The following is a 7718-nucleotide window of genomic DNA, read 5'->3' on the forward strand; positions in this document are numbered from 1 at the left end:
CTAAGAAAAATGGTAAGTGGCGAGTTTGTGTAGATTATACAGACCTTAACAAAGCTTGTCCAAAAGACTCTTTCCCTTTACCGCATATAGATCAGTTAATTGATGCAACTGCAGGGCATGAACTTTTAAGTTTTTTAGATGCATATTCAGGTTACAACCAAATCAAAATGGATCCAAGTGATGAAGAGAAAACTTCTTTTATCACAGACAGGGGGACTTACTGTTATAAAGTAATGCCCTTTGGTCTCAAAAATGCTGGAGCAACCTATCAAAGGTTGGTCACTAAAATGTTCCAGGAACATTTAGGTAAAACCATGGAGGTATATATAGACGATATGCTCGTCAAAACCCAGCATTCTCATGATCACATTTCTCATTTATCTGTCACATTTCAAATTTTACGAAAGTTTAATATGAAACTCAATCCAGAAAAATGCGCGTTCGGGGTCGCATCAGGAAAGTTTTTGGGTTTCCTTGTCTCTAACCGTGGTATTGAGGTAAATCCTTCACATATCAAAGCAATAGAGGAAATCCCTGATGTACTTACGAGTAAAAAAGAAGTTCAAAGACTAACTGGGAGAATTGCAGCTCTGGGGAGATTCATTTCCAAGTCTTCAGAAAAATGCTTCAAATTTTTCTCAGCTTTAAAGAAACAAGATCATTTTGAATGGAACGAAGATTGCCAGCAAGCACATAAGAATCTGAAAGTATATTTGTCAAATCCACCGTTGTTGGCGAAACCAAAGGTAGGAGAGAAGTTACTCATCTATCTTGCCGTATCAGAAGTTGCGGTAAGTGCTGTTTTAGTCCGGGAGGATCAAGGTAAACAATCTCCTATCTATTATGTAAGCAAGTCTTTGTTAGATGCAGAAACACGGTACCCGCAACTAGAAAAATTAGCACTTTCTTTGATCATGGAATCTAGAAAATTAAGACCTTACTTTCAATGTCATCCCATTGCTGTGGTTACTGCTTTTCCATTACGAAATATTTTGCATAAACATGAATTATCAGGAAGATTAGCAAAATGGGCTATAGAATTAAGTGAATACGACATCACTTATCAACCTAGGACTGCTATAAAATCTCAGGTATTAGCTGATTTCGTAGCTGATTTCAGTCAGGCGATGCAATTAGAAACAGAAAAAGAATTACAAGTTTTTAATGGTGCAAACCCGAGGACTTGGATTTTATTCACTGACGGTTCATCTAACATAAAACGTTTTTAGGAATAGTTTTCGTACCACCCACGGGTGAAACTATTAGACAAGCTATAAAGTGTCATTCGATAACTAACAATGAAGCAGAGTATGAAGCTGTCATTGCAGGTTTGGAATTGGCTCGAGAACTTGGCATAACCCAGATTATAATCAAGAGTGATTCACAACTTGTTGTTAATCAGATACTGGGGACTTACGTAGCCAGGGAAGCACGAATGCAAGAGTACCTAGAAAAAGTACGAGAATTAATAAAGCAGTTTCAGACGCGGAAAGTTATGCAAATACCAAGAGATGAAAATATAGAGGCAGATGCTTTAGCCAATCTCGCATCTGCAGCAGACGTGGCAAAAGATGCAAATGCTTCAGTTGTACATTTATTTCATTCCATTCTCGAACCTGATAAGAATGAGGTAAATTTTAATAATTTAACATGGTATTGGAGAAACGAGATTGTTGCTTTTATGCAGTACGGAACCGTACCTGATGACAAAAGGAAGGCACACGCGCTCCGTAAAAAGGCTACTCGCTACTATTTATATCAAGGAAACCTTTATCGAAAGATGTTTGGTGGACCATTAGCAAGGTGTCTTGGACCTTCCCAAACAGAATACGTAATAAGGGAAATACATGAAGGACATTGTGGAAATCATGCGAGAGGAAGGTCGTTGGTAAAAACATTGATTCGAGCAGGGTATTCTTGGCCTAAGATGGAAGAGGAAGCAAATAGTTTTGTGTCTAAATGTGATAAATGTCAAAGGTACGGGAATAATATGCATAGACCAGCTGAGTTACTGCATCCTGTTATAGCTCCGTGGCCCTTTATGAAATGGGGAATGGATATCGTAGGTCCATTACCACAAGTAAAAGGTCAGGTGAAGTTTCTACTTGTGCTTACTGATTATTTCACTAAATGGGTAGAAGCAGGAGCATTTAAACAGGTACGAAAGAAGGAAGTTAAAGACTTCATTTGGAGGAACATAATATGCCGCTTTGGAGTGCCAAAGGAAATCGTGTGTGATAATGGTCCACAATTCATAGGAGCTCAAATCACAGAATTTTTTCAAAGTTGGCAAATTAAAAGGATAACATCTACGCCATACCATCCAGTGGGTAATGGACAAGCGGAATCCACAAACAAGGTCATTATCAACAACTTGAAGAAAAGGTTACAAGATTCAAAAGGTAATTGGCCTGAGGTATTACCTGGAGTATTATGGGCTTATCGTACAACGACAAAAACAAGCACGGGAGAAACACCATTTTCAATGGTTTATGGTACGGAGGCCTTAATCCCAGTTGAAATAGGAGAACCGAGCACACGATATGCTCAAGCAACGGAAGAATCAAATGATGAAGAGATGCGGGTGAACCTTGATTTGCTCGAAGGAAGAAGAGAAGCCGCATTAATAAGGATGGCAGCACAAAAGCAAGTAATTGAACGGTATTACAACAGGAAAGCACGCCTCAGATTTTTTAAAATTGGGGACTTCGTGCTTAAAAAGGTGTTCCAATCTACAAAGGCCGCTAATTCAGGAAAGCTAAGTCCAACATGGGAAGGACCCTTCAGAGTTTGTGATATTGCGGGAAAAGGAGCATATGAGTTAGAGACAATGGATGGGAAAATTCTACCCTCACATTGGAATGTTGTCCACCTAAAGAGATATTACTTTTGAGAAAGTACCCATGGTCAGGTATCGCTATGTTAAAAATTTTCTTTGAATTGTTAAAATTTTACTAACGATTTTAGATGCTAGGCAAAAACCCTTACCCGTGCCAAATGATGAGTCACGACCTGCACGGCAAAATGGAATATTCTAAAATTCCCAGCCCAGGGTTACAATTATTCTGATGGAAATACACACGGGTTAGGCAGTCTTCATCTCTAATCGCATCTCCGAGTCCCGTATGTTTTTCTGTTTCAGGAAAAAGACCAAATTGAGAGAAACAAACAAGTGCTCGAGGCTTCATACTTCACCGCTCAAATACTTGGGGGACTGCATATTGTACACAGATACGTGCGGGAAAACAGAAATGTAAATGAAAATCGAAAAACAAAGAGACAAGTGTCGAGCAGAAGTTACGGAACCTCAGCATTCATCATTGTGTTCTTTCCCATCAAAACAAATGAAGATATAAAACATTCATCATAGTGTTCAAACTCATGAGAACAATGAAGTCACCTCTCAAACTCATGAGACCAATGGAGTCATCTCTTAAACCCTTCCTAATACATGAAGATAGGGTCATGACTATATACTGAAACGGGTTATAAGGAAAAACCTTGTTTGAATTATATTTATTTTGTAAAAATCTGTTACAAGAAAAATAGTTACGAGAAAGTTATAGATGTATTTTAATACATGTAATATTCAAAAACTTGTCAAAGTTATTCCAAACAAAACATATGTGTTCCTATTTCTTTCATCGTATTGTAACACCATTATGAAGTTGAGACGTCTTCTTCATTAAGTGTCGTAATATATAAAAGGACCCTCTTTTATAAGCCTCATGTTAATAAGTCATGAGAAGAATCATAAAGCATTTTCAAAGTTTAAAAATGCTAAACTATTCTATAAGTCCTAAATAGATAAGAAAAAGGCAAGAATAGAACATATTGAAATACTAATAAACTTCTTGATATAGTTAAAAAGACTACGTAATAACTTAGTCAACAAAAAAAAGTTTATACAAGTGCCCCATTATGATAACTGGGGACTTTTTCCAAAAAATCCCTTAAAAACTGACCAAGGGATAAACCCACCAATCAACAAAGCAAATAAAAATAAGGTCTGAAAACATAAACTGGTCACTGAGGTGCTGGAACATCAGAAGTTGTGATATCAGCTTCACTTTCAGGAACGGTAACTTCTGAAGAAACAACAACAGGAGCGGTTTCAGCTGGGATTGAAGTGTTAGATTCATCGAGGGGAGCAAGAGTCACGGAAGCTTCAACTTCCTCAGACTGAATCATAGAAGTTTCACCCTCGGGAGCTGGAATTGCAGCATTTTCAACTTCAACTGCCACAGCAGCGGCTTCTTCATTTAAAGGTTCTTCAGCCACGGGAGCTTCATCTGCCGGAGAAGGAAAGTCAAGTGGTTGTTGGGTCATCTCAATGGTTTTCAAAACCTAGGCCAATTCCGATTCTAAATTAAAGTTTTCTTGACTGGCCTCAGTTAAAGCATCACGACGAGAGTTTAGAAAAGCCCAACTCACCTCTATGTTAAATTTCTCCTCAAGAAGTTCATAATCCCTTTCCCACATAGCAAGATCATTCTTTAACACTTGATTTTCAGCTAAAGTGGAATCAAGGGTAGCTTCAAGGGAGGCATGAGAACTCTCTAAGGCACGAACCTTATCAGAGGAGATCTTCAAATCAGCTTGAGCTTGAGTCAAGTTTTGTACTAACTCTCCTGCATACTCTTCTTTCTTGTTCAAGAGTGCCTTAAGTTCTCTGATTTCTTCACTTGACTTTGATAACTGCTCTGAAAAGGAACACTCAAGGCGCTCCTTATCCTTCTCGGCTTTACTAGAAGAAGCCTTGGCTCTCGCTAATTCAGAAGTCAGAGCCCGCTTTTGCTGCTCCAGGTTACGGTTGCTTTCTTGCAATTCTTTTATCGTTTCTTGAGCATTTTTAAACTGTTCCTTCCAATTAGTTGCTTCCAGCTGGGCTTCCTTAGCTACTCTCTCAGCCTCAAGAATAGTCTTATCAGACTCACGGGCCTTCTTTTCTAAAAGGGAAATTCTTCCCATCAATTCCGTGCCAATAAGGTTGGCCTACAAAGACAACTCATGAAAATAAGAATCTAGAGGAAAAAAAAACTTATTAGAAAGTAAAGGAAGAATGCTTTCAATATAGAATGAACTATGTCATTCATAAAAGTTAAGCAACTGTGACTGTCCATCTTCTTCTTCTCAATGTCTCCAATTAAAGGCTCAAGCCAGACATGTGCTCCACCAGACTTCCTTAAAAGACTGTTATTAGCAGGAACCTCAAGTGTTACACTCTTCATAGCCAAACTTCTGCTACGGGAACCCTCCTCTGCATGCTGAACAGAGGAAGGGGGAGCTATCGAAGGAGGAACAGTAGAAGAGGTGAAAATAACAGGAGTCGAAGGAGTCGAAGCAGGTAAGGGAGCAGAAATTGGCAAAGAAGCAGGAACAGATAAAATGGGCAAAGAAGCACTTGAAACCAAAAGAGGAATAGAAGGAATAGGAATGGAAGAGGAAAGAGGAACTTCATCTAAAATCGGACCTAGTTCACCACTTTCGAAACCGTCAGCGAAGAGACGTTGAGTGGATTCAATGGTGTCCCTTGGAATGGTTTCATCATCAGAGACAACAGTAACAGGTTCGGTAAGAGAGGAGGCACGGGCAAGAGAAATTTCAGCTTCATCTTCGAAAATGATGCGTCTCCTGGCTCTAGGTCTAGCTATCAAAGAGGTGTCTTCATCTTCATCATCCTCAGAATGCTCTTCAACAACTTTCCTCTTTGACAGCGTAGCTTGTGCTCTCTCCAAAGAAAGAGGAGTACCAAAAGAGGCTCGAAAGGCAATAGCTACTTCAGCTGACATTCCTCGAATAGCAAATCCTGACAAAAAGAAGGATAAAACGTTAAAAGAGGGGAAAGAATTTAACATACGGGAAATAATAAGGGACGCATACCGTGAGTTTTTACTTTCCAACCATGTTTGTTGGAAATAGATTTCCAGGTTCGTGCCTCCATAGGCACGACTTTCAAAATAGCATCTACCCAACCACGGAAATTAGGAACGGGTTCCACATCTCCCATGGTTGCTACAAAAAAGCAAAAATGAAATTAGAAAAGGAGTTGAAATAAATAAACAGATACGGTAAGGAAAAAATACTTACGTGCAAAGTTCTATTTCTCAGGAAAGGGAATATTTGATTCACCCACCAAACCAACTGTGGGTACCGCAACGTAACGGGTGTACCAGCCTCGATCTTTATCATCTTCAGGGCTTACCAAAACCCTTTTACTTCTTGCAGTTAGGGTAAAAACACCATTGCGGAACAGCTTGGGGTGGTAAAGATGAATTAGGTGGGAGAAGGTAAAGTCAACATCAGCCTTTACCGATACATACCTTAAACAAGCTACTGCTCTCCATACGAGAGGGCCAACTTGAGCCAAACAAATTTTGAAGAAACGACAGAAATCGAGTATGACTGAGTCGATAGCAGGAATAAATCCCAAAGTAAAGGGATAAGTATAAACAGAGGAAAAACCAATCTTATAAGAAGATATTCTCTGGTTTGGGTTAGGAATAACTATATGAAGGTCATCTCTCCAACGACAATCTTTTCGAACAGTGGAAATCAAGGGTTCAGTAATTAAAGAAGGATAGGTGTCAGCTCTCTCTAACTTAATTACTTGGTCACGAAGGGATTCTTTATCATGCTCGAAAGATAAGTCGGTTGGCACTATTTCTTCGACCAAAGGTTCTTGAATAGACTCAGAAGATTCTTTGCCTTTAGAAGAGGATCTATTAGTGAAAGAACCTCTAGAAATAGTGTCAGAGCTAGAAGAAGGAGTGATGGAACCAGAGGTACCACCACGAATGGATCCTAGGCCACGAAGCCTACCTCGTCTACCTCTTCTGTGTCTCACAAGGGCATTGGGGAAACTCTAGGGTTGGGATTCGAAGATGACATGGTAGAAAGATGTGAACAGAGGAAGAAGTGAATAGGAGTAAATAGTGAAATATTTGGTAAAAATTGTGGAAGAAGGGTTAAGTTTATAAAAGCAACCGTCAAAGACTAAGAAGTGTAATGATTGAAAGCCTATAATAAAGGCAACTATCACTTCGTGAATAGTGGAGTTGAAGAAGCCTTGAAAAAAGGCTGCAGAATTGCAGAGCTAATGAGAAGGTGACACGTATGCAATGCATTAAATAGAAAAGACAACTGAAGCGTTAGTATTGTCATAGCATTGATTATGGCAAAAATTCCCTTTTTAATGAAGATCCACTTCCCAAATATTTACTTGATAAATAAATGGAAAGTGGGGGGACTATCTGTATTGGGAAAAAACTGAATTTATATATTAAAGATGACGTGTCATGACACGTGGATTGGTCAAATGGTCAAAACATGGTAATCAGTTAGGAGGCACGAGCAACAACAGATGCGGGAGAGAAGATACTTAAAGGCACGAGCTATTATTCAAATAAAATGAGACTCGTACCTGTTCGAGTCATTTAAAGCTCGAGATCAGAAGGAATTGAAGACATGAATTTGATAGCGTAAAAGAGTCCAAATTCAGCATTAAATGCCAAATACGTTAGAGAATTTGTATTTAATAGGAATGATTGAGTAACGTTTCTTTTAATGTCATTTATTGCTCGTAATTGCCTCATTAAGACAAAGGCATTACACTTTCTCTTAGAATTAACTATAAAAGGAGAAGGTCTCAACATCGGTAGGACACGAAATATCATTGAGATTATATTGAAATATATACTTATTCATTGCTTTATTGT

This window comes from Nicotiana attenuata, unplaced genomic scaffold, assembly GCF_001879085.1.
Source record: "Nicotiana attenuata strain UT unplaced genomic scaffold, NIATTr2, whole genome shotgun sequence".
NCBI lineage: Eukaryota > Viridiplantae > Streptophyta > Magnoliopsida > Solanales > Solanaceae > Nicotiana > Nicotiana attenuata.